Source organism: Notothenia rossii (assembly GCF_949606895.1).
Source record: "Notothenia rossii genome assembly, chromosome: 1".
In the NCBI taxonomy this organism is placed as follows: Eukaryota; Metazoa; Chordata; class Actinopteri; order Perciformes; family Nototheniidae; genus Notothenia; species Notothenia rossii.
In genome coordinates, this window is record NC_136912.1 from 60,947,748 (window position 1) to 60,974,091 (window position 26,344).

At 39.9% G+C, this 26,344-nt stretch overlaps 1 protein-coding gene across 2 annotated transcripts in view; it reads left to right on the plus strand.

Moving 5' to 3' along the window:
* The first annotated feature begins 11,064 nt into the window (after nucleotides 1-11,064).
* The window catches only part of nlgn1 (neuroligin 1), a 462,861-nt gene continuing 447,581 nt past the window's right edge, over nucleotides 11,065-26,344 (plus strand). For both annotated transcript variants that reach the window (XM_079674266.1, XM_079674267.1), the window contains exon 1: nucleotides 11,065-11,526. The gene's annotated coding sequence lies outside the window, so the exon portion shown is untranslated. The remainder of the gene's footprint in view (nucleotides 11,527-26,344) is intronic.

The window sequence follows — 26,344 nt, forward strand, 5'->3', positions numbered from 1 at the left end:
TTGTGCTAATATCCTCCTGAAATCTCCAAGGCAGATTGTTTGTCCCACTGACATATCAGCAAACTTTTTCATCCAATGTCTCCCTCCCTCAGTAGGTAGCGGCATTTTGTCAACTAGTTAGACCCTCCAGAAAAACGCGATTCTGCGATCGCAGAATTTCCCGCATAATCAGCAAAATGCCGCAGATTTTTAAAAGTCCGCATATTTATCAAAAGGCTGCATAATCTTAAAAAAATAATAATTTTTCCACACAAAGTTGAGAAAAAAAATAAAAAAGTTAACTCGTCTTGACGAGTAGTGATGATGACGCAACGTCATCACAGAAGGCAAACACCGTCGTGTGAAGGTGTGGAATTCACACACCAAGATGAACAAATCGAATCCATCACATTTACCCACGAACATTTCAGCTAAAGACCGGGCAAAGCAGTACCCCAATGTCTTGCACGAAAGTGGGGGGAAACTGTTCTGTACCCCGTGCAACTGTGTGTTGAAGCTTAAAAGGAAATCGACTGTGAATACCCACTTCGATTCGCTCAAACATTCAAAAATGGTTTCTGCTGCGGACAAGAAAGCCAAGCAACTCACGCTCACAGAGGCTTCAACCTCCAAAACCCTTTCGAGGGTTGCAAGAAACGAGGTGAGTAGCCTACAATATTGAAGCTGGTCAGATAACGAACGAGTAAATGAAAACAGAATGAAGAGGAGGTGTGTGTGTGTGTGTGTGTGTGTGTGTGTGTGTGTGTGTGTGTGTGTGTGTGTGTGTGTGTGTGTGTGTGTGTGTGTGTGTGTGTGTGTGTGTGTGTGTGTGTGTGTGTGTGTGTGTGTGTGTGTGTGTGTGTGTGTGTGTCTTTCTGTGATGTAGCTTACTTCTAGTATGCTTGTTTATCATAGCAACTCTTTAAAAGTGCTCCCTTTCATTCAGTAGTAGCCTAGTAACCGGTTGCGGGAAAATAATCACCTTTTTTCCGCTTCCCGCATATTTCACAACTGTTCGCATATTTCGCAACTTTCCGCATATTTCGCAACTTTCCGCATATTACGCAACTTCCCGCAATTTTCCCGCATAAAATCACATAAAAACCCCGCATTTTTATCGCATAATCAAGGATTTTAGCCCGCATAATCAATGATTTTAGCCCGCATAATTAAGGATTTTGGCCCGCGTTTTTCTGGAGGGTCTAACTAGTGCATGTATGTCTCCTAGTGTGAAAGGGTGGTAAGTGGTATTCCCACTGGGGAGAGTCACTAAAGGTGCCTGTAATGCTGGGCCCATAAAGGCATGAGACGTGGGGTTTTCTGAGGTGTGTTGGGATCTTAACCTCCTATGGGGGAGTGCAAGAGCCTGTTCTTCAGTCAGTTCAGTGATTGTTCCTGTCAGAGATATGTTTTTAACCTTGCTCTTACACTTCCTGCAGTTGTCCTCTTCCTGTTCTGCTCCAGAGTAACACTTATCACTGTTATCTCCAGATGCTCCTCCCCTACTTTCTGGGTTATAGCGGGTCTGGGCTTCTCTACTTCCGACAGGTACGTCACTTGACCTCTCTTCCTCAGAGTATCTGTCCACTGCTCTGTCTTGACTGTCCCTCTTTCTTTCTCTTCTACCTCTACTTCCCTTCTGACTTTGGCTCACTCTCACCACCCTCCATTCGTCTTATTTTTTCACAGGCTTCTATATAAGCTCTTTCTCCAGGGCTTCTACCCTCTCCGTCGCTTCCTCCTCCTGTCTGTCTTTCCTATCTTTGTCTAAATTGCCTCTCTTGTTCTTCATGGGCCTGGCTATCGTGTCTTTCCCTTTCTTCTTGTCTTTCTATTATGTGGAGTACTTTTTCCTGTGTGACGCCTGCTTGGCTTCTCGTAATGGTTCCCAGAAGGGAAGCCATCTGCTCAGAGGTTATCTTTTTTTTGTCTGATGGGCCTTCCTCCTCGGAGGAAGGGAGCACTTGTTCTGGGGTGATACAAGCTCTCCGTATGGTTTCATCTATTTCCTCCCTTTGTCTCTGGCGTCTTTCATTCCCTGCAGGTGAGGCGAAGATACTTTTACCTTCTGATCTTGCCTTTGGAGTAGAAGTGTTCCTTAAAGGAGTCAATGCTACACATCCCACCATTTTAAAATGTCCCCCTCTTATAGCAGCTACTTCCTGTTCTGACCCAGATACGTCTCCTAGTGTCATTTGTAAATTAGTCGTGGGTGGCGCGCTTGGGGTAAGGGGGAGGTTGTTTGGATAGGTCCGGGTAAATGAGGGGGGAAAGGATGGGGATATACGGATCCTCTATAGGGTCTGCCTGAGACCTCTCCTCTGAGCTAGCCTTTTGTGCATTGCACTCCTCATTTACAGCACCGCTGAGAGTTGGCCTCCCCATGTCTTCTCTGTCAGAGGCAGAGGTTTCATCTTTATTTATAGTCCTAAAAAATCTGACGCGTTTTACTACAAAGTCAAGTATTTCGTCATCTGTAGGTGTATGTGTTGATACAGGTGTTCCTTTAATGTCATGAGGGGACAGGAGAGTGCCAACGTAACTAGAGTGTTGAAACTCCCCTCCACGGGTCGGGGTTTGGGCCGCGACCAGGACTGCGGGAGTCTTGGCTGTGAAGGGAGTAATAGCAACTCCGTTCATGCTGAGTGCTGCATTATGACAAATCCTCCGTAATTTATCTACCGCTTCTTTCTCTTTTTTTAGTTTATTATGGCCTAATAATCCGGGCTTTTGTTTGTTTAGGTCTCCGAGTTTCTTTACAAGCTGTCGTTCATAAATATTTAGGGATAGAGCTAGATTCCCAAATGTCTCGTCGCCCCCCACTCTGTCTTCTGCTATCATTTTATTGCGTAGGAAACAGAGGTCGGCACAAGCCTTCTTCCGGTCTCCTGGTTTGATCCCACTAAGGATCAATCTCTCCGCCTGTCCCCATTGTTCTCGTAGAGTCCCTAGTACTGGGGCGCCTAAATCTTGTTCTTCGCGATCAAATTCTCCTTCCATTCTGTCTTCGTATTTTTTTTTTATCTAACTAAGGTTGATTTATGTTCACTTATTCTATTATATATATATATATATATATATATATATATATATATATTCACAGCTAGTTACAGTATATTCCCCGCACAGTTTATCCGGCTTTTATAGTGCAATGTATATTTCAACAGATGGAGAGACTTCTAAAAGCGCTTCAACACCCTTACAGCGATGTGGCTTTTACTAAGGAGTCGAAACCCAAGTCTACAGAATATCTTTATCGTCACGTTTAGCTGGTTAGATTATCCCAACAGAACAAGAGATAGTGAGATCCGGTCGTTTCAAATGGCTTTTTGAAAGTTGCGTTTCTCCTCTTGGATACCCACATATAACACAACTGCAGCTCCTATGAGACTGGAAAGTGTTATTCTGTTTTGTTCTGGATTTGAGTCTTTAGAAAACCACTGAACTTCCCCAACGAGTTAGCCGTATTGTTCTGAAAAACCTACAGTGCCTTTCACCATCCTCTTACACACCTCGTTGCTTCACTTTTATCTTATATAACTTTCCTACCTAGCTAAAATATGTATTGTATTTTTTACTGCTAAGACTATGACACTGGGAATGTCCCTGACAACTCTAAAATGTGGGTTATATAGCCAATCACCGATATTTGATAATAACAGGTATCTGCTCACCTTTCAGTTGTAGGGCCCTGGTTTTAGTTATCAGAGATTATTCGAGTTGTCTTCCCTGGACCGTTCGTCCGCTGGCTGTTGGTGTTCCTTCTATGAGACCCTACTTATCACGTCGGGTTCACCACTTTGTTGGAGCGCTGAGTGGTCTGAAACCCACCTCGGCTCCGCGTGTCCTTTGATGAGCTGGTTAAATTATAAAAGAAGGAATTCAAAGCACCATGATAAAGGTTAAACAATAACCTGTTTTAATGGTAAAAAACAACAATACAAAATACAGAGTACTCTGGGCTCAATTCTACTACCGTGCGATACACTTATCGGGGACGGTCAGTCAGAAGGGCGCCGTGTATAAGAATATCATAATATTTATACACACAAGTGGGGAGGAGTTGTGTCGGTTGCTCCTCCCTAGGGCTCATCTTATTGGGAGATACAAAAACGATAGCCTATTGCAGCGAATCAGCGCGAGCCAGCCGAGGCGACCTGGAAACAAGAGTCTCTTAAGTTTGAGGTAAAACAGACACATTTGGTGTCCGGCACGAACTGCTCCGAATAACAAGTTTGTTATCTTGCATCTGGCAGCCTGCACACACACACACACATTCTGCATAGACTTCCTTCTCTCCGGCCCCCTCCCCCATCAGTTTAATACAAACACAGTTTCACATACTTTTGGCATCTTTAAGACATGTTTAAGATATAGTTGTTTATAGTTGGCTAATACAAGTAATACATGTGAGTTACCTTAATATCAATAACAACGAGGAAAACATTACCTCTGCTCTCAAGCAGTCCTACAGCAATGCTTTTGAAATAGTAGAACTTTACATACACATACTTAGGACTCCTTGACAGAACGCACACTCATTTCCCTTAGCATGTTTAACGCACACTCATTTTACCATGCAGCCTTCCAGATTCTTGACATGCTGTGTCCAAATAAGGATATCTCATCTCTCACATCTCCTAATACAATTGTTTCACTTCTCATATTTCCAGCTTCTTGTTATACAAACTGCTACTATTTGATACAAAGTAATTAAGCACACACATATGTTTCAGCAAACTCATAGCCGGATACTGTGAACACAGGTTACTTTATCCCCCAAACACTCGAAGCAGAGGTGGTGGGGACCGGCGCCAGGGGACGAAGGACAGGCCCGGGTCTCTAGAAGTGGCGACTCCATGAAGGTATGATAACTTCTTTCTTCTTCTTTCAAACGTTTTGCTTTTCTCTGTCAGGTGTTGTCCTGCTCGCTGAAGAGAAAAAAATCACAGTCAGGAGGTGTAGCTGACTTATATGCGCTCTCATTCAGGTAGGCTCTCCCTGATTTGCCGGCTACGTTTATACAACTTCATTGTGTGAACGGTCGCGTATCATTGATGAGAGTATTACCCATAGAGTCCAGTCGAGGGCGAAGCCTGTGTGAGATAGAACATCTTCTTCTTATATCCATTAGAGCAGCTAGCACTATATGTTAATAACAACAGCTCCGGTAACGGTGCGCCCTCTCTCTCTCCCTAGCTCGCTCCCACGCTTACTCGCACTTATGCTGTGAGCCTGCGGGCGCCTGATAAGTCAACATCCCCCACTTTCATCGCTTACAGCACCCATTGTACAGGGCAAATGAAACGTGTAACCGGGGTGAAAAGGGTGTTACATTTACTTAATTATGAATGTTGTTACATCAAGGCCAAAAATTAGGATGAGCACCAACGGTCAAAAATGTTTTTTTCCCTCCCAGAGCTACCAGCGCACGCCCCCCCAGATCTGGCGCCCTAGGCGAACATAGGGCTGCTCGATTATGGCAAAAATTATAATCTCGATTATTTGGGTCAATAACTGATATCACGATTATTAAAAACGATTATACATTTAATTTGAAAACATCCATTGTTAAAAAAAAAATTTGAACAGTATGTTTTTAACAGTTGATTATCCTGAACCTTAAGTATAATCAACTGAAAAACCAATAAATAAAATAATAAAAAAAGAAAATAATAATAATCGTTTTATTTAGATTATGTTGTTTTCATAACTGTTGCAAATCGTAATTGCGATTAAAATATGATTAATTGAGCAGCCCTAGGTGAACATATATAACGCCAATGCTAAGGAAATGATTTGTATGTAGCCTATGTGTAAAGCCCTTTTAGTTAAGCTTGTCAAGGGGCACAGCTGATGAGATGACATTCTGTATTAGGTCGGACCCAACTGTTCCAACAATTCTCCCATTCTGCAATGCCTTTGCATGTGCTAAGATCGTTGTCCTTAGGAAGGTGTACAGTCAGATGTGTGTCAGCCCTGATAGATGGGGCCCAGTTAAATACCTGACAACATGTGCAGTGTCTTAAAGCTCTACTACTGCATTTACATTCGTTTTTTTCAGTGCATTAGTGCGTCTACATGTAAAGTATGGCAGATAATGCACCCTGAATGCATAGAGTCAAAAATTGAATGTGGAAAGCTGGACACTTATCACATAAAACTGCAGCCATCTTGGCAACGTATAGAGGAAGTTGCTAAACCATGCCATTGCGGTTTTTTTGGTCAACACAGAACTATAAAAGTTAAAGTTATACATGTCTTTTTTTCACAATGTAAGTAATGTACTATGGAATGCCGTTCAAGCCGAAATTAAATAAATAATTAAATAAATACATATATATTTAAATATGCCTATGAAATAAATAAATAATGTTATGAAATACATTCTGAAATACATAAATAAGGCAATACATATATACAAATGTACATTTAAATACATATCCGTTTATTTCAGGGGACTTTTATTTCATAATGCCACATTTATTTATTTCAAGAGACTTTTATTTCATAATGCCACATTTATTTATTTCAAGGGACTTTCATAATGCCACATTACATTTCCATTTCTTATCTTCAAATGAACGGGGCGTGGTTAGCTCACAGATCCAGCCCAAAGCAACAGCACCACAACACTTACTCAATCTCAATAGCTCTTGTTACACACTCCAGTACTCTTAAATGGTTTGCCAAACGCCAATATACACTACGCTACTTTTCCACCAAACTGGTTCCGGTTCAAGAACCGTTCTTGTGCTTTGCTGGTGCTGAACTGTTTTTTCTCTGTCGCACCACTTGTGTTTCCACCGCTCAGAGCCCGACTGCTGCTGCCGCTGCTGCGTCACGATATCACCGTTTACGTCTCAGATTTTCTGCCAAATGCCGCTCAAAAACAACGGGAGACTACGTCGGGTCGATGATCGTGTTGCTTTTAATCATACGAAGCCAGATTCAATTAAATAACTACTTCTCAACCCTTTTACTTTTCTCCAGAGTGCCGTGGTTCATTGTTTTTTAATGTGGGTCAGCGGCATTTACCAATCGCTGCAGTGCTGTTCGTACACCGGAGTTTATTCTCCTGTTAACTCACTGCCGCTGGAAAGTATTCACTGTCTGACTGTTACACAAGCAGCTGATAAATACCCCCCCCCCTTAAGTGAATGTGTTTCAGTCTGAATTGACGCTGTTTGACATCACAACGCTGTTATGAAAGTTTCTCTTGTATAAAATGGGTGATGTTAGCATAGCAACCAAAGCTAAACTGATTATCTTGACTACTTGTTGCTATTCTATTGTGGTATAAGCCGTTTTCTACAGGCACATTTTACCAGCGTATTTTTCATTATGATTCTACTTGTGATAGTCGGACATGACAACCTGTCATGTATTGATTCCATCCGATAGCTGCTATAATACAAAACAAAATGTCTGCCTGCTCTCCACAATGATCAATAACAGCGAACGGATGGTCAAAGTAAGGTACAAATAAACAGAATCACACAAAGCCTGGTTAGTGTTGCCTGACTTTGTAAAGTGTGTTTTTTTTACAAATGTGTGGTTGCGTTGTAGTCACTTTGCTCAGCGCTACTGCTTGTTACAACTTGTATTTGCCGTACTCGCCATAAACTGTTATTGCTCAGGTTAATCTCGCCCCCTTCCGATAAATAAAAATGTGTATTTAAATATACATTTATATGTATTTATCGACTTATTTATTTATTTGAGAATTGATTTCATAGGCATATTTATTAAGTATGTATTTATTTAATTTAGGCTTAAAATAAGTCGTAATTAATTTTATTGGTTTAATAGAGCAGTCTGTAACAATTTGGTACAGTTGTGAGCAAGCTAGCTCAGCTAACAGTGGCAATCGTCATTTGTCGCTTCCGGTGAGAGCGAAGGAGCCCTGTGCGATTTGAGATAAAACACGTTTATGACTCTGAACACATTTTGTTTGACAGAATAATCTCCACAATGTGATTTTGGAAGTGTAAATCCAATCAGCAGACATAAAAAGCAAACGTAATGCTAAAAAAAATCACGGTCTTATCACTAAGCTAAAGGCGGACTTGTGTCAGCGTGAATTATGTTCAGTAGTTTATTTGGTCACTTCTTAGCAATGACTTGATGAACTTTATTTGACACATAAAAGAGCTCTGCACATTCACAAGTAGTGTATTTACTGATGTTTTTTATGTTGTAGAACATACCATGAAAAATCACATAAGCTTGTGTTAACCACAGATCTTACTTCAGGCATTTAACCAGAAACATGTTTAAAAAAAAATTGGCTTAACATTTTTTCAAAATGTTATGTCCTTTCCAGGTTATAGAACAAACTACTCCATCACTCTATTGAAATAGTTTCTTTTCTTTTAATGGTATCCTTTCTGTTATCCTCTTTGACGCCAGGAATCACGATTATGACTAAAAGTTACTAAGTGTTATGATCAATAGTAACCAATAGTAACCCAAAAGCACCACACGGGTACAGGCAGGGTGTTCAGGAAGTTCAGTTTACTTATAGGTCAGCTACAAGTAGGATAACAACAAGAGATCCATCATTATGGCAAACAAATCCAATAAGGGGGCTGGCAGAAGACTAGGGGTCCAAAATCAGGAAGAGGCAAGGTCAGAGTAGATACATGTAAACGGGCAAAGATGACCAGAGTGCTGGGAAGAACACACAAGACGATCAGGCAGGGAACAAGTGATAGTGAGCTGGTACAGTATACTGTATATTGTGGTGCTAATAAGGGAATGAGTAGCAGCTGAAGGGTGGACTGAGGAAACCAGGTGAGGGGAATGAGCGGATTGCCAGGGGTAGGAATAAGTCAGGATCTAAAATGACAGGATAGTTATTGACATTGAAAACCAGAGCAAACAAGATTGTGTGGGACTTTTGACACTAACAGATATGTTTGGCTGGATTCCAAGTTAACGAGAGCTGCTAAGCATAATAATGTCTTAAAAAAGCTGAATGAGACACTTTTTCTCCTCTTTAATCTCAGCGGATAAACATTTGGAGCATGGAGTTTAACATTCATGGTCAAGCATCAAAGGTCCTCTGAAAGTTCAACAGTAGCTTTGGGTAGACAAAGCATCTTCAGACTTGCCTTCATGTAGTTGTAGAAAGTTTTCTGACATCCAGAACTCCATATCAGCGAGACAGAGGTTGAGAGACGCAGGCCACCGGGTCGTTCCGCCTCACTGGTAGATACAGCTGTGTATGGGCTGCATATCAATGATATGACACATTTCTTTTTTCTATATTGTAGTGCCCAGTAGAGGTATGGACTGAAAATAATAGGATGTGTTCTGCTTTCATCGTTGACTCCTAACTGAGATTTGCAGATGGTGGAGGAATTAACTGTGTTCATTGAACTATCCCTCTATGTGGTGCTCCAAAGCCAGGGGTCAGAAGCACCGAGTATACAAGACGGAGTGGACATTTTGAGAGATTATTGCTAAAGAAGGACATCAGATTCCTCCAGATGAGACCAAGCTTATTCTTCCGACTTATATAATTTGGCATTTTTCTTTCATAAACACTTTATTTGATCACTTTTGATCTAAAGAATGTTCAAATGGAACTTTGAAGCAATTAAAATGTTGATTTCCCTCATTGAAGACCGTTACAAAGTCTTGTTGCAAGTAGACATTTCTTAAGCAAAGTAAGTCAGCACTAACCCCTTACTGTTTTGTTGTGTATTGTTGCAATTAATACATTTAAACATTTATTTTGTATATATTTTTGTAATTTAAATAATTGATTAAATGTCCAAGCATTACCCCTTTTCTACTTTCTCAGTTATATGTGATAGTACAGTGTGTGAGACTGTAATATAAAGGCTTTGGGTAATTATAACTTTACATTTTTATTTAGTTTTAAGGAACATTTTCCAAGACTTTATTTGAAAAAGTGTCCAATTAATTGATATTTAATATATATTTTTATATATATCAATATGTAATATGTTATTTATTATATATTATTTCTACTTTATTAGACATATTACTTTAATTGTATATGTTTCATCTTTCACGTACATTTTCACCATCTATGTTTATAATATATTTTTCTTCTCTTTATTTATTTTTCTATTTTCTATTTTATCATTCAGATTTCTTTTTTGGAAGGCTGCAGTTTATCAACCTCTTATTTTTGTTCTGCTTTTCCGTGAAAATTTGATTATAATATTGATATTTCTGTCTACTACAACATTGTATTCTTAATTTAATCTACTTTTCCCTGGGAAAGGTATCCCTTTCTTGCTTTTTTCCCAGTTTTTTGTTTTCGTTTTTAATAATTAAATAGTAATAAACAAAGCCTTTGGATTTTTCCTCAATTACTAATTAAAGCAATAAGTGATAAAGTAAGACATTTTCAATTCCTTTCATACAGATTTCTTTTTTTTCAGATTTTTTGTTGCACAAGTTGAAGCACTATACTCAGTTCTGCTATCTATTTTGGTAATTTAGATCATTCAAAAGGATAGGGTTACAGTTTAATAACCCTCCTATTGTTGTTATATTTCTGTATAATTTGTTTTAATTCTATTATTGGTATTTCTGTATTATGTACGACGTATTTTGTTTTTAATCTAATCTACTTTCTCCTGAGAAAGGCAACCGTCTTGTTGCTTTCTCCTTTATTTCTCATGTCTTTATTTAACCAATATATAAATAAAGCCCTTGTAATTTGTTCTCAATCATTATTGTCCGTAGCATAAGTAATTTTCCATTTATTTCATATGTTTGTAATTATTATAAAGCTGTTATTGTTGCACAATTTGAAGCACTATACACAGATCTGTACAAATAAAACATATATTTTCACATGACCTAGCATATTCCATCATTTTCTTCCCCTGGAAGGCACACATAGATACAAAATAACACTTTCCCATGTATCTTTAAGAGCGGACAGGAGTGAGGGATGGGGCGGGGGGGGGCAAACTAATGAGGCTGTGGAGTTCCCTTCAAGGCCGCTAGGCGCGTCTCTGCTCCATGAAAGCTACTGAGAGACTGAGAGCTGGAGGAGGGGGGGGCGAGGAGGAGAGAGCAGAGAGAGAGAGAGGACGGCGTTTTATCAGCCAAGTGCAGCCTGGATCGTGAGGAGCGGACGATGGGGGGAAAATTCCTACTCTGGCTTCTTTTTCTCCAAGATCACCGTCATTAACATGTAACCCGGTGCGCGTGAAAAGGACCCGGAGCGCTTTGTAGGAGAATATCCTTCTTATTATAGTTGTGATCAAAAAACAAGAAAACATTTTGGATTAACAGCGGACTTGATTTTGGACTAATTTCTTTCCGCGCGTGTGTTAATGTTGGACCGCATTCTAACCTGAGTTTCTTCCCTCTGGAGTGGAAAAGTGCGCCAGCGTTATTTCCAGCAACGCTCCAGCGTCGGTATTTTTTTTTTTTCTGTGTGAGGGGGGCTATTTGGCTTTTGGATGGAATGCACCTTATCCTAACGGGACACAGAGGAATATTGTCTGAGGTGGAGGGGGGGAAAGCAGCGGATCTGGGGATCCTGTCTTAACGGTAAATGCACGTTCACACTTTCATTCTGCATCCAGGCAATAACATAAATTCAGTTTGTGGCTTTCACACTTTGCCAATCGAGCGATACAGTGGGCTCATTTTATCACTTCATGATGGTAATGAAGTTGAGGTAATGAATGTCTTTTTCTCCACATTCTGCTCGGTGGAAGGGTTTAGTGATGCTGCACAAGAGAGAGCAGCAGCAGCAGCTCCTGTGTCTGACACTTTCTCTCACTCTGTTCCGAGCGCATGGACTCACACAGCTGCGCAAAATAGCCGGGTTCGAAAAAAAACCTTAAATAAGGCTTTGACCGAAATGGCTGCGTGGTTAATAATTTCTCTTTAGAAATAAAACCCTGCTGTATAAATGTATGAACTATGCATAACTGTCACCGCTCGGCTTGATGTCCTTAATAAGCGTTTGTTATCCATTCTCAATCAGTAATGCTTTTTGAAGTATAACATTTGTTTAAATAATACTTAATCGAATTAACGCGGACCTTCTCTCAGGCTGATTGCTGGGGGTCAGGGTAGAGGGGAGGTTGGGGGGGGGGCTGAGGAGAAGGCTGTGCGCGCGTATGGTGAATGGAGTCTCTCTATCCTCCCGATCCAGCAGGAGGAGGGAGGAGGAGGAGGAGGAGGAGGAGGAGGAGGGAGGAGTAAAGTTGCGTCCGTCGGCCGCTGCGGGGGCACCATCACCATATAAAACTGGATGAATGCGGTATTTGTGTATGTGCGCTCCAAGGACTTTTCACAGCAAAAAAATGAAGTAGAAAGAGCCTTTTGGATGCTGCGCGACGTGGCCCTGGTAAAGAGAGACGGTCCTTAATGACATCACCCCATCACCTCTCACACCCAGAGATATGGCAAAGGGCGTCTATAGATGTTGCTCACTTACACAGATGTAAGTCATGGCTCCAGCTACAAACAAAATCGCCTTGCTCCTCATCAAGGCAGGCAGCTGAAAACCTTATTTGTACACATGTTTGTCAGGGATGATGCTCGGGATGTGATCTGTCGATGACCTTTAGTGAAGATTTGCGTGTTCGTAGCACATGTAGAGGCAGCCTTGATGATGTTTCCAGTTGAGTAAAGGGGAAGGGGAAGGGGGGGGGGGGGGTGGGGGCAAGGAAAGGATGGCTCCTGTGGTTCACGCCACTCAGTCCCAGGGGTTCTGATCTACATAGCTCAGCCCTCAAGGAAAACATCTACTCACGTCTCATCATGTCTCCTTCCACTCTCTTCACGTACTGCTCACTCCTCTGGTTTACACACATCCTCCTCTCCTCCTCTCCTCTCCTCCAGATTCTGTAAATATGAGGCAGCAGATTGTAAATTATAGATAACTTGTTGACTCATGCAGTAGCCCTGTTTAAATTGAAGTCATGGTATTAAATGTTTGACATTAAGAAATATCAGTTTGACATTGAACTTGATTGGCTGAAGTGGGCATATACCATCACTTTTGTTTAATTATAACAAAACAGTGGTACGCCCAATACCATATGGGTTCCATTAGTGGTGAATACCATGAAATAAGTATTTTATTATTTTCCCAGTGCCACAAAGCATCTACAATGAGGCCTGGGTATCTGTTTGGGAAAAAAAGCTCCAAAGGTAGAAAAGCTAGTCACAGTATGAGCCTATAATAGTTTGTCCTACAAGTGTGTCCTAATGCTGAGGCAGCCTACTCCCAAGGACATGTTCTGTAAAGATGCAGCCTTTATAGTTTACACTATTAATGCATTTATATTAACTTGTTGAGTACATTAGGAAATGTCAGTTTAAAATAAAGAGGTTGCCCTTGGCTGGCAATGTGCTGAAGTGGGTATACAGATACAGTTTACTGCTTGTGTTGTAATGACAATTATAAAAGGGGCTACTTGCTAATGGCAAATCATCTCTTTGCACGGATGTATCTCCATTTCTATAGTTTCAAATGTTGAGGTTACATTGTTATAAAAAATGGTGCCTAGACTCCCAATAAGGGGCTCAACTAGACTAGTAACTGTGAGGCGTTCTATAAAAGAGTCCGGGTATTTATTAGAGCAAGACTATATGGTTAATGGAAAATATCCTACCAAGGTTGACTCTCTGTTATTCACATCCCATCATACAACAGGTGAAATAACCAATGACAAATGTGTGCTTTGAATTCAACATACTTTTGGGGCCCTAAAAGCTGAACACACTGCTTTTAAACCTAAAAGTTAATGTCTGAAATCATTTTGGAGAAGTCATTGGGAATGTATCCCGTTGGACATATGGTGTATTTCTATGTGAAGTATAACATCATAGTGTTGCTTCTCCATGGGACAGCTGCTCAATATAGATATGGTGACATACTCAAACTATAAGGTTTCTGGTTTGATCCCAAGCAGGGTTTTGTGCGGTTAGAGATTGAATAAATTGTGTAGGAGCACAGCAGAAAATACCATATCTTGTTAAGATCTAATTACCCTGGAATCATTGCGACAAAGGAAACAATTAGAATCTTTTAAATATGCATCTTTCTTTACTGAGACAGCAGAAAATAAATTAGGTATTGACAGAGGGTAAAAGTGGTTTCACCAAGCTGATCTATAGTTTGTTTGAGAGGAAAGTGCTTCAGTTTAACACTTTGTTTCCTCCCACGTCTTATTGAAACAAGAAATATGATTCATATGTTGCAGTTAATAAGAGCTTTTCATTGCTATGACCATAAATAACTTAATCTAACCTCAATGTAAACCCTGGGTGGTTAGGGAATGAGCTGTATCCCTTTAACAGTTAACAAAATAACCTGAAAAGAAATGACAGTATATTTAGTTTGATGTCTTAACACTAACTGCTAAATGCAATCTGACTCAACAAATTGGGAAAAACATAGACACATTTTTTGAAATCCTGGTGATGTGTGGAATTCTTATCCGCTTTGCTCAGGTTGGTGAGAATAGTATCATGGGAAAAGATAGTTATAAAACAAAATTGATTTCATTTCTTTGACAGGTCCTAATGGGGATTCTGACATTCGTGTTGATCAGTTAGAATTATTCAATAAATGTGTATTTATGTTTAACAGCCAAGACACAGTACATTGCACCATTATTAGAGGACATTTCTGTTATGTAAATCAAATCTATAAAACATTTTTTAAATGTTCTGATCATTGTGGTCGTTGTTACTGTTTACTATCTACCATTTGTTGCAGGACAATTAAAGTAAATCAAATAATCCTGTACTGGGGGAAATGTCAATGTTACAGTATGTCTCAATTTGCACACTTCCCTAAGTACACTGCCAAATTGTGCAATGTAGTCTCAAATTGTTCACGATTGCTGTGACCTCACTGGAAGGGACAATGGCTGCTCGCTAGCTAACAAAGATTGTTCACTGTATCGGTTCATGGTTACATTTCTTTATAAAATTAAAAGTTGTGGATTTTCAACACCACTTTAATGCTATGTTTCTTTAATTGTGGAAAACTACGGAGCCTAAAGGGACATGAAAGAAAAAAAAAAGAGAGAGATAAAAGGGTTAGTTTCTTGTGCGCACGAGAAACTAACCCGTTATCCCGACTTTATTTTATTAATTTTTTGAGAAAGTTACCAGTTCGCCAAGGAGGAAGTGGAGCACACAGGAGACAACCATTTAATTGCGGACTGTTATGTTTATGTGGGGAAATGACAGTGCATACATTATTTGAGATATATTTCTAACTCAAACTTAATTTTAAGGACATTTCGGCCAGGGGTGTAGAGCTATTTGTTTAAGCACCGGATTGGCAAAACAGGAGAGTCTGTAAACCAGTCTGCCTTGATCTATGAATTAATGTCTGTGACTCTCAGAGTACCTGCTGCCCGCAGCTGTTTTATAGGGAAACAAACACTCAGAACACACACACAGAGTCAGTGGCGGACTGGCCATTGGGACGTTCGGGACGAATCCCAATGGGCCGGTACCGGATTGGGCCGGGCGGGCCACTCGGCCCACTAGGTCCACCGTTTCCCCGCAGCGAGGCTCGCCCCCTGTTGACAGTTCACTAGCCCCCCCCCACATTGACAGTTTACGGGGGCTGGGCTGGGTGAGATTCCCGAGCTGATTTTTAGTCCCAGTCCGCCCATCATGCGCCTTGGTGACCGGACATCTCCTTCATACAACTAATAAAAGGGGGAATAATCGGGCAGTTCGATGTTTGTAGAGGTGTGTGTTTGTGTGTGTATAGAGGTGTGTGTGTGTAGAGGTGTGTGTGGTTAAAACGTAACAGCCTGCGGTCACTCTTTATAGCTGTTCGAATGAAGGTAAACATAGTGTAGATGGTGCTTAAAAGCTCTTTGAGCGCTGGTGCTGCTCTTCTCTGAGTTAAATGTCCCGCTGCCTCCTGGAGTAACCACACACACCTGGCCCAAATGTCCTTAAAATGAAGTCTGAGTACAAAATATATCTCAAATAATGTATGCACTGTCGTTTCCCCACGTAAACATAACAGTCTACAATGAAATGGTTGTCTCCTGTGCGCTCCACTTCCTCCTTGGCGCACCGGTAACTTTCTCAAAAGAAAAAAAAAAAGTTGGGATAACGGGTTAGTTTCTCGTGCGCACGAGATACTAACCCGTTATCCTGACTATTTTTTTTTATGTCCCTTTAGGGGCTCCGTAGAAACACCAACATGTACAACTTTTTTTTCTAGTGCTGTCAAAACAACCAGATTTGGGGCAAAGATGGGGAATGTTGATTTCGAGAAGTGTCCAGCGTTCCATACTCAACTTTTTGACAATTTTTTGTGGATCATCCGGGGGCTGATGGTGCTTTCTGCAATACTTCACATTTGGGCGCACTTATGCACTAAAACAGCAATGTAAGTACAGAAGTACACAATTTAAGACACAGGAGAAGACTCAAAGATACAGCTTGCAAATTACTTTTTACTTTGGTACCAACCAACTAGTGTTTCAAACCGTCTCATGTATAGAAATCCAAAAACCCAAACCTTCATTGGAACATAATGGAAATATCATTGTAATAATCGCACCATTTAATGAGGATAACAGACGTGTGCATCCTCAAAGGCAATCACACAGATAAGTCTACCTCCTTCAGCCATCCAATTCTCAACCTCACCCTGTGGTTATGAAAAAAGAAAAAGCTTCCTTTTGAATTTGGATAATTTTCAACATGGGGAGCCTATTAACAATAGTATCAAAAGCAAAAACAAACCCCTTTGAAACAAACCACTGTTATTCTGCCTCTTTGATAGTGATGCTTAAATTATGTTCCAAATTATTTGACAGCGCCTGGCGCATGGTTGGTGCACATTACTGCTCTGCTCACACTGTTTCTTTTAATTATCCGAATGTTTTAATTGCATAGAATGAGAATCAAACAAACAACTTGCATGCTTGTTATTTAAAAAAATGCAAATGAGATTTTTGGAAGGAAGACGGGCCTTGTCAAATTGTGTGAAAAACAACAGCGAGTTCATTAGAGGTGATCATGTACGTGGAGCAAGAACAGGCATGACTCCACCAACATGCACATACACAATCATTTAGAAATGGAGGATAGGGAGGATGCTGAAATAAAACAGACCCTGGGGTGAAGTGATACCTGCATGTTATCAGTGATGACAGACAGAGGTTATAAGCAAGCAGCAGATAATGTAGAATATACTATTGTTTGATATTTCAGTGTAGGAACCTTGTTTGTAACAAAATTCTGTAGAAAGTAATTCCTTGTACTGCAAATCCAGGAGTCCAGGCCAGGGTATTCTTTCTGGTGGGAGGTCTCTGTTGACTGCACTCTGTCTGTTTGCTGACACACTTGTTGAGGCTCCTGGCAACTGTCACCTGCTTTGTAAGAAAGCAACTTCTGTGCTCGCTGATGCAGATTTGTGGAGAATATAAGCAACAGAATGTCTGCCTTCATTTTGAGAATCCTCTTGCAGTGAGGATATCGGTCATGGCTAGTAGCAGAAGACTCAGTTATCATGAGGTTTAGTGTCAAAATACATACAATTTGCATCTAAGAATCAAATCCATGTTGGCCTTGAGAACAATTTATTATCTCTGTCCTGTTTCTGAGAATTTAATCAGTACTGGTTTCAGTGGAGAGTTATTTAAAAAATATTAAAAACCAACTCTTGCTTGAATTGTTTTAATATGAATGCAATGCTCATAAATCAGGGTATATGCAGGAATCCTGAAGTCAAATGTAATCCCTTTTAAGACCTTTTTTAAGACCCTTTCCATACATTTTAAGACCTCATCGCCACTTGGAGTTTTAACCGGTTACATTGGCGACACACTTCACCTCACATTGACTAAATACAGTATTGATTGTCCTTCCTCCTTATCTTCCAACCATTTGGACGCAGACTTGCATTTCCCCATAACGATGTTGTTTAACAACCAGCGTAAACGGACCTTCGCGCGCTATCAAGCAGTGAGCGTGCGATGTGCTGTTCAGATGACGTCACATCCAACGGGATGCCATAAATAAACAACACAGAATCACACTACACACCTACACAATGATTACATTCAGGCACACTGTAGAATACAACCTCTTTGGACAATTGATATACTTATTGAAAACAAGCTACAAAATGTAATACCTTAGAAAATGCCGTTTAATACTTTTTAATAGCCTTAATTTTCGCTAAATTGATTCATCAACTTTTAATACTTTTTAAGACCATGGGGACACCCTGTAAATCCACTATCATAGTCATGTCCACTGCTTTGTTGAAAGAGCAAATAGGATATTGGGGCAGATGAGGTTCCTACGGTAGATTGTTGTCCACCAATTCTAAGGTTGATGCTTCCATCTCCAGACCCTGTAGTCAACAAATGTCCTTGGGCAAGATACTGAACATCAAATTGCTCCCAATGTGCCCCAACAGTGTGGGAAGGTCTCCCTGAACAAGTGTATGGCAGCCTCTGCCTCTGTATGAATGTGTGTGAATGCTGACTTGGAAATGTTAAAGCATTTTGAGGGGTCGTAAAGTCTGTAAAAACGCTTTAAACCTATTTACATATATGTATAACCCTAACCCTAACCATAGCCATATGTCCATCTTATGATGTTGGTCAAATCAGACGCTCACATACAAAGACTGTGATTGTTGCCTTGCTCCAGATACATTCTTACCTGTATTCCCAACATATAACCCCTACAGAATACCAAGATGGACAACGGGTTCACTCTCTCCCTGCTTATTTCTATTTTGCCCCCTTACCTAATCCTATACATATATGTTTATCTATATATGTTTATTTATATGTTTATGGTTTATCAACCAGGCCCCCCCCTACCTCACAGACCTGCTGCACCACCACACCCCTTCCCGCTGCCTCCGCTCATCAGAAGCCAACCTCCTATCCATCCCCACCCGCACCAATCACCGGAGGGACAAAGCCTTCTCTGTCGCTGCCCCCCCCCCCCCGCTCTGGAACTCACTCCCACAACCCATCAGAGACTGCACCGACCTCACCACCTTAAAAAAACTCACAAAAACTCACCTCTTCAATCTGGCTTTTCATGTGTGATTGTTTTTGTATTATTTGACTTTAACTTTAAATATATATTTATTTGTTGTTCCTTTCTTCTCTTTTCTTTTTTCTTCACTATTATCTGTAAAGCATCTTTGAGCACCTGTAAAAGCGCTAACAAATTAAATATATTATTATTATTATTATTTATCTTTTTTTGTTTATTCTTATTACTTACTACCCTACCCATTTTTCCTACCCTCAAACTAACCTTCCCCTACCCCCTGAATTACCCTCCCTTACTATAATTAATTTGCTCTCTTCTTTTTTCTTTTATAATTGTAATAATTTTATATTTCTTAACCTTTATTTTTAGGCTATATTTTTTGTCATATCCAAAATCAGTCAGTTTAAAATAAATCACAAGATAGCCCTAACCTAGTTGCCAGTGTTTTAGACTTTTGGATATTTTATTTCCCCAAACCTAGTCATATGTCCATTTTATGATGTTGGTCAAATCAAGATTAGGGTTAAGGTAAAGTTTTTGTTTCACAAAATGTTCATTCGGAACTGCTGAACTTGTCATTAGGTTAGGGTTACCTGTATTACATAAAAACATACAACTGTGGTTACTCACGGGTTCAGTGATATCTCTATAGGCCGGTGTTTGAGATGGTGGAGTACTCCAGCCTCCTCCTTCAGTCCTTCAGCCTCTCCTGACTCACTGTGCTGAAGTTCTCATTAGATGATTCTTCAAAACATGAATTGCTGTGACCAAATGAAGTGCCAGTGCAGTGAGTGTTTCGAGAGGATGTGTAGTACATCTTACTTTAATGGAGGTCTTCTGAGTTTATCTCCATTCTTTGTGTGTTATACGTGGAAATTGTTCATCACTTACAACAAGTATGTTCTTGGCAATTGTTACAATTGAAGTATAAAAAGTGATTATGGTCTTGGTAACAAAGGAAGAAAGTGTTGACATACTTTAGCAGACAAAAGGAGAAGGTCAATGGTTTCATCTACAAAGAAGGGCTTCAGCACCATTTTCTTTCTTTGGGAAAAAATGAATACGCAGTTTATGTTCTTATTTATTTCATTGATAAAATATAAAACTAAAAACTAATTCCCAAAGCTAGGGCAATTTATTGATAACTTTCATTTTGTATGACCAATATGCAATATCACTTTACTTTCACATAGCACACAGAAAAGCAGCACATCGAGATTGTTTTCCAAGATTGAGACAATCATTATGAGATAGTTTCTGATAACTTTTTGGTAACATTGTTTCACCAAGTAACCTTTACTAAGTATATTTAATTTACCTTGCCCAACTATACCTGAAGCATACTTTAGATGCCTTTCTATGAATTATAAAAAAAGATCCTTGTTTATAATATGGTGTTTTTCATAATCGTCCAAAATCAAGTCAGTTTTGCTTCATTTTATGAAAAATAGAACTGCAACGATCAAAAGACCCACAGAAAAGCTATGGCCAACTATTTTGAGAATCTATAAATTGTTAAGAGTAATCTTTTAGTAAATGGATATTTACAGCTGTTTTTGTTTTGCATCACATCAAAGTGAATATCTTTGAGTTTTAACATGTCACATTGGGCTTTGAAAACTGGGATGGACATATTGTTCAAACATTTTAAATGACCAATGGATTCATCAGTGAATCTAGAAATTACCGGCAGAGTTATTTGCAGAACTGCCAAATATACCGTACAAACCAAAATGAATTGTATCAAAACTCACAACTTTCTGTCCCTTAGTCGATCAGTATCCCTTCGTACGAATCATGGCTATAATGCGTTGGCCTGGAGGATTCGGTCATGACGATCCAAGGTCATGTTAAGGTGTAATTGAACATTTACAAAGAAAGGAAAACCTAAGCCACATTGTGACAAATTTGTGTAATGAAGTTATGCTTATTATTGGCCTTTTGTCATCTTCTCAAGCTCTTATTGGGTTATCAGAGCATTTGGAGGACCGTGTTGAAAGCTATGAATCACTGGCTGCGGTTACACACTTTGTTATTTTTCTCCTCCAAATGTAACCACCATGATTGACCATTTCCATTGACAGATTAGTGCTCAATAACAGGATCTAAAGTCCAGTTTACATGCTCCAGAGTATTACCAAAGGATCATCCCTTTAGGGCGCAGAGGCCACTTTGGAAATTAATTCAGTAATATGATGTGGCGAGTACCATCAGCCCCTTTGTGCATTTCCATTTGAAAGAATATCCAATATACTGAGAGTTGCGGGGAGATGGAGTCCTCGCCCTCCTATTCTTCTGCGTCTTGTGTCGGTCCCTAAGGGGGTCGCTTTTAAAGCCTTCAAATCTTTTCACACATTTGTGTCGGCTGAAGGCTCACCTGAGGATGGGGCTGGAAAGAACAGACTGTGCTGGCAGGCTGATAGGGCTGTTAAGGTTACATGGCCAGATGAGTGTGACTGTGTGTGTGTTTACATAGCCGGGGACTGGGACACTGTATGTATGTGTGTGTGTTGATGTGTCTATGTGCAGGCAAGCATTAGTAGGACTGGGGGTTCCTGAAAAACAAGAACACAAGCCGAGTGAAAATAATGGACCGATCTGCTTCTGCCAGACAAAGTTTACCAGTCTTCAGAATCAGAAATCCTTTTTTTACCTTTATACGAAATGTACAGAGTTACAGCAGCAAAGGTACTGTGCAGTTTAAATGAAAAAGGGAAGAGAGTAGACCAAATATATTAAATTGTAAGGTGAGCACTACACAAATAAGCAAAATCAAATAAGAACAGCATGGTTAAAAATAGGTACCAGTAATTTAAGTGAATATATTAAAGTATTCAAGGAGCTGGTAAAACATTGTAAATAAATTGTACAGTAATAAAGCATATTGAGTATATTGCACGAGTGTTGCAGTATTTAGATTTACACTCTTCTCGTAGCTTGTATCCATTTGTTTTTAATCAAAGTAGGGTATTTGGAAGACCTCAAGTTATATATTTTCCATAAGATTTAATTGTAAAGGTTTTCTTGGTGCAGTGTTTAGCCTACCTTGCAGTTTTCATGCAGTTTTTTGTCTTCAATGTATTAACCTTTCTGATTTCTGATGACGATACAGAAACACAAGGATTCGATTTTCAGTTTGTTTGATGCCATAGTTTGGCTTTTGCTTCCTGATATGGTACTATTGGCTCTGTATAAGCATACAAACAGTAGAAGAATATCAAATACCAGTAAACCAAAAAAAATACAATAAAACAAGTGATTCTATTTTTTTTCATTTTAGAGTAATAGGGCCTCTTTAATGAAATCTATTTTGAAGTTTGAAAGATATTAGTAGTTACTAAAGCCAATGCTTGAATTTAGAAATACCCACCTATTTTATTTAAGATAAGATAAGCTAAGACTTTACTTATCCCGAAGGAAATGATTGTGCCAGAGTTTAAAAAGATACAATTAACATAATAATTCTAGTAACAATAACAAGAATGCAATACTCACAATAATTCTCTATTCTGTAAATCTTACAAATGACTATAACAGATTTATTTTCCTAGTTTAGTTTGATTCCTCAGACCATGATCTCTGTATCTCAGCCCAATACTACAGTCCAGGGTCAAACTTAACTTACCTAATTCCCCCACGATGAATAAAGTATTCTGATTCTCATGAACTCCTTTCAAAAGTGACCACCAGGTCATATACCTGTCCTATTCACACAACAGAACGTCAAAGTCCTAAGAGAGGCAATTTAGAAATTCACAGCTTTTAAAACGATGATTAAAAGGTAATGAAAGCAAAATCCGAACTGTAGGCACTATGATCGGCTGCTACAGTCCTGCCACAGGCTCTGGCCTCTTTAGTGGTGTAAAGTTACTCACTAGATTTACTCAATTACTGTAGTTAAGTACACTTTTGTGGGACTTGGACTTTACTTGAGTATTTAAATGTGTTGCTACTTTGTACTTCTAAACCTATACAATTCAGAGAGTAATCATTGTGTACTTTTGTTCCACATTTATTTAATGCCTTTAGTTACTTTTCAGATATAGATTAATGATTAACAATATGATCATCACTTAAATGAGACTTTAGTTTCACCTGGAGTCAAATCGACAAGCTACCTTGCAGTATACAAAGTATTTCAAATTAGCAATCATATATTTATAATCAATAAATAATATGTATTTTCCTGAAAAGGGCCGATCTGCATAATGAGTACTTTTACTTTTGGTACTTTAGTACTTTTTTACTTAAACTTTAGTAACATTTTGATTGCAGGACTTTTACTTGTAACAGAGTATTCCTACACTCTGGTACTTCTGCTTTTACTTAAGTACAAGACCTGAGTACCTTTCCCTCCTCTGGACGGTAGCGGAACAAGATTAAATGATCCAACCTGCCCAGCATCCCTTGAGATTGGACTGTGTAAATGAGTGTACTTTTACGGTTGGTTGTGTGTGTGTGAGGTTTCTGGAGGCAGCTCAGTACTTGCCTGTTGTCCTGAAGGGATCCATCTCACGCTGAGCCAGTGTGGTGGCAAGGAAATCCGGTTTCATGCCAGCCCACCGCTCCCCCGTTGACCCTCCTGGCAACGAGGCGCTAACTGTCTGCCAGGTGAACCAACCGGGGGAAGGGAGACGCTGGCGCCTCCACCTCCCACACAGATAACCCCGCTCGCTCTCACTTTATCCATGCTACGCTTCTCGCGGCGCGGGGCTGCTCAGTATGGACGCCTACTGACAAGACTGTGTGACTGAGAGGAAATATCCACGCATTTATTCTGCTCATTGGAGATGATGGAATCCAATATAGTGCAGGCAGAGCGGCGCTTAATGCACTCATCCTTCGTGTGGGGTTAGGTGTGTGTGTGTCATCAAAGCTGCAAGGTGCAGCTAGTTTGAATGACTTTGTATACTGCAGGGTAGCTTGTGAATGTACTCCAGGTGGAACTAAAGTCTGATTTAAGAGTTGATTATATTTCACATCATTCATCCAAATCAACTCACTAAACGTATGATACATGCAGTGGATCTCAAAATTGTACTTTAGTAGTGAAATTGAGAAACTGTTCTTTGATACTTTACACCACTGGTCCCAGTAATATAAGCTTAAATTGTTGACTTATGGCTTTGTTTTCATTTCTCAAATTTGATTTTACCGGAGTACTTTGTAAGAGCTTTCATACTGTGATCCGTGAGACAAGGACAGGAGGAATGAGATGGAGGAAGAGGAGCAGCACAGGATGGGGAAAGTGAGCCGACACGTCCTCTTATTACTCATATACCCTGATACTCTCTGGGCTAGCATGTGTGTGTGTGTTTGCACTGGAGGGGGCTGTGTGTGTGTGCCTCTATGCTGGAGTTTAACTTGTTGGAGCCAAGGGCAAATGGTAAAATGATGCAGACTGACAGGCTGCTGCGTTCTCTGGTCACCAGCCTGAACAACAGTCAGTCAGCTGCCACCAGCAGGCATCCTTTCAGACAGCTAGTCAGCGTGCAGACACAGTACATGTGAAACAATGGGCACAAAGGCAACTATTGGACAAGAGACAGGTCCTACGAGGGTTCATAGCTTATGTTGTTTACTTTTATTATAAGGAAGTTCTGTAACACTTTATATTAAGGTACACAAATGAACCATCAACTAGTTGTTAATTAACATGCATTAATTAATTAGCATGCAATGGTTAACTTCTGTGCCATTGTTGGCTGCGGCAACAGACAGAGGTGATCGAAACAGGGGGCCGAAGTCATTTTACAGGCTGCCAGCGGTTATTATAACACACCAGGGTGAAGCAACACATGAACTTTCAAAGCGCCGGCAGGAAAAATTGCTCAATAGGATCGGACGGGAGGATCTCAAACCATCCAACCACAACTATACTCGCGTTTGTGGGGATCATTTCACGTCAGGTAAGTGTCGGGTTTTACGTACAAACATTCAAAATGAACATATAACCCACGTACTAAGACATGCATCTTAACAAGGAAATAGGAATCCTGGAGTCTGTCATCGATCGACATATCAGATTGTGGAGTATCTACAAAGTAAAGTCATCCGTTGGCTCAGGTCATCTTCACACCAGTCTGTCAATCCCCTGCAGTGCTTCGTTTAACTGTAATTTAAAGTAATTCCCCCGCCTACTGGCTCTTTGATTATATGTAAACAGTAAAGGCTGTACAGTCCCTGGCACCTTTTCAGAGGCTTTTGGTTTCCTCAATTATTTGTCATGTTCCAATGTCTTGACACCAGCATTTTAAATATATCTAAAGTCTGACCTGTCAAAAGAGGCCACATTTGTATTAGTTAACAGTTCACCCAGGATATAACTGACCTACAAGTAGCACTTTTTGACAAAAATCAACCTGACTGGGCACCGTCTGTCAAATTGGGCCACGAGAAAATTACAGCACCTTCCCCTGCTACACATGCCAGTTATAAACGCGCCATAAAAAGGTCATCCATCGCACTACTTGATCTCTACAGCATGGTATCTGATACCATCTTTAGAAGAGCCCACACCAGTCCTGGGAGCCACTGGGGAAGAAGAAGGACTGATTGAACCAGAGACTGGCACTGCAACTCAGACTGATTAAGCTTGGGTAAATACATTTTGAAAAAAACCATTGAAAGGGCAACGTATTATATTTATTACAGGTTTCCAATTTACCCATTCAAAAAGGGTGAAAAACAAGTAGGCCTATATGCTTCTTTAACTGTAAGCTGCAGAGATCACCTCACATAACAGAGATAGATTAACATTGTGTTCATATTACAGTTTTTTTCAATGCTAAAACACATTTTTTGAAAGCAGGGCTTATTTTCTCAAAACACTAAACACAATTCACAAAACCATACACACAAAGTGCAAAACACCTCATATATACTGCAGACTTAAGCACTGCACCCAGAACTACAGAAACACTTACCAAAACTAAACTTTTGCACCAAATGGCACACACTTCATTCATCGTACAAGACATTTTGTAAAACCAACTACACACCATCGTGCTCAAGCACACAGTTTTATGGCGTTTGATATAGAGAATTCTGCAAATAAAGATTGTTCAAGTCTCCAAAATATGTGCAGAAACACAAATACACTGTTGTTATACTTTTACTTTTCAAAAAGTGGAAAGTTGAATTGCAAATTGGGTGCAGAGCTGAACATGTGTTTAGAGTTTTGGATATTTGAGCGGAGGTTTTGCTCTTTGAGTGTCAGTTTAAATAATGATGATTTTTGTGTCATTTTAGTGTGCACAACTTTTTTTGATTGTAACACTTACATGTTCTTAATATAGATTTGACGTAAAAGAAACAAGTTCAATCAAATAAATATATACAC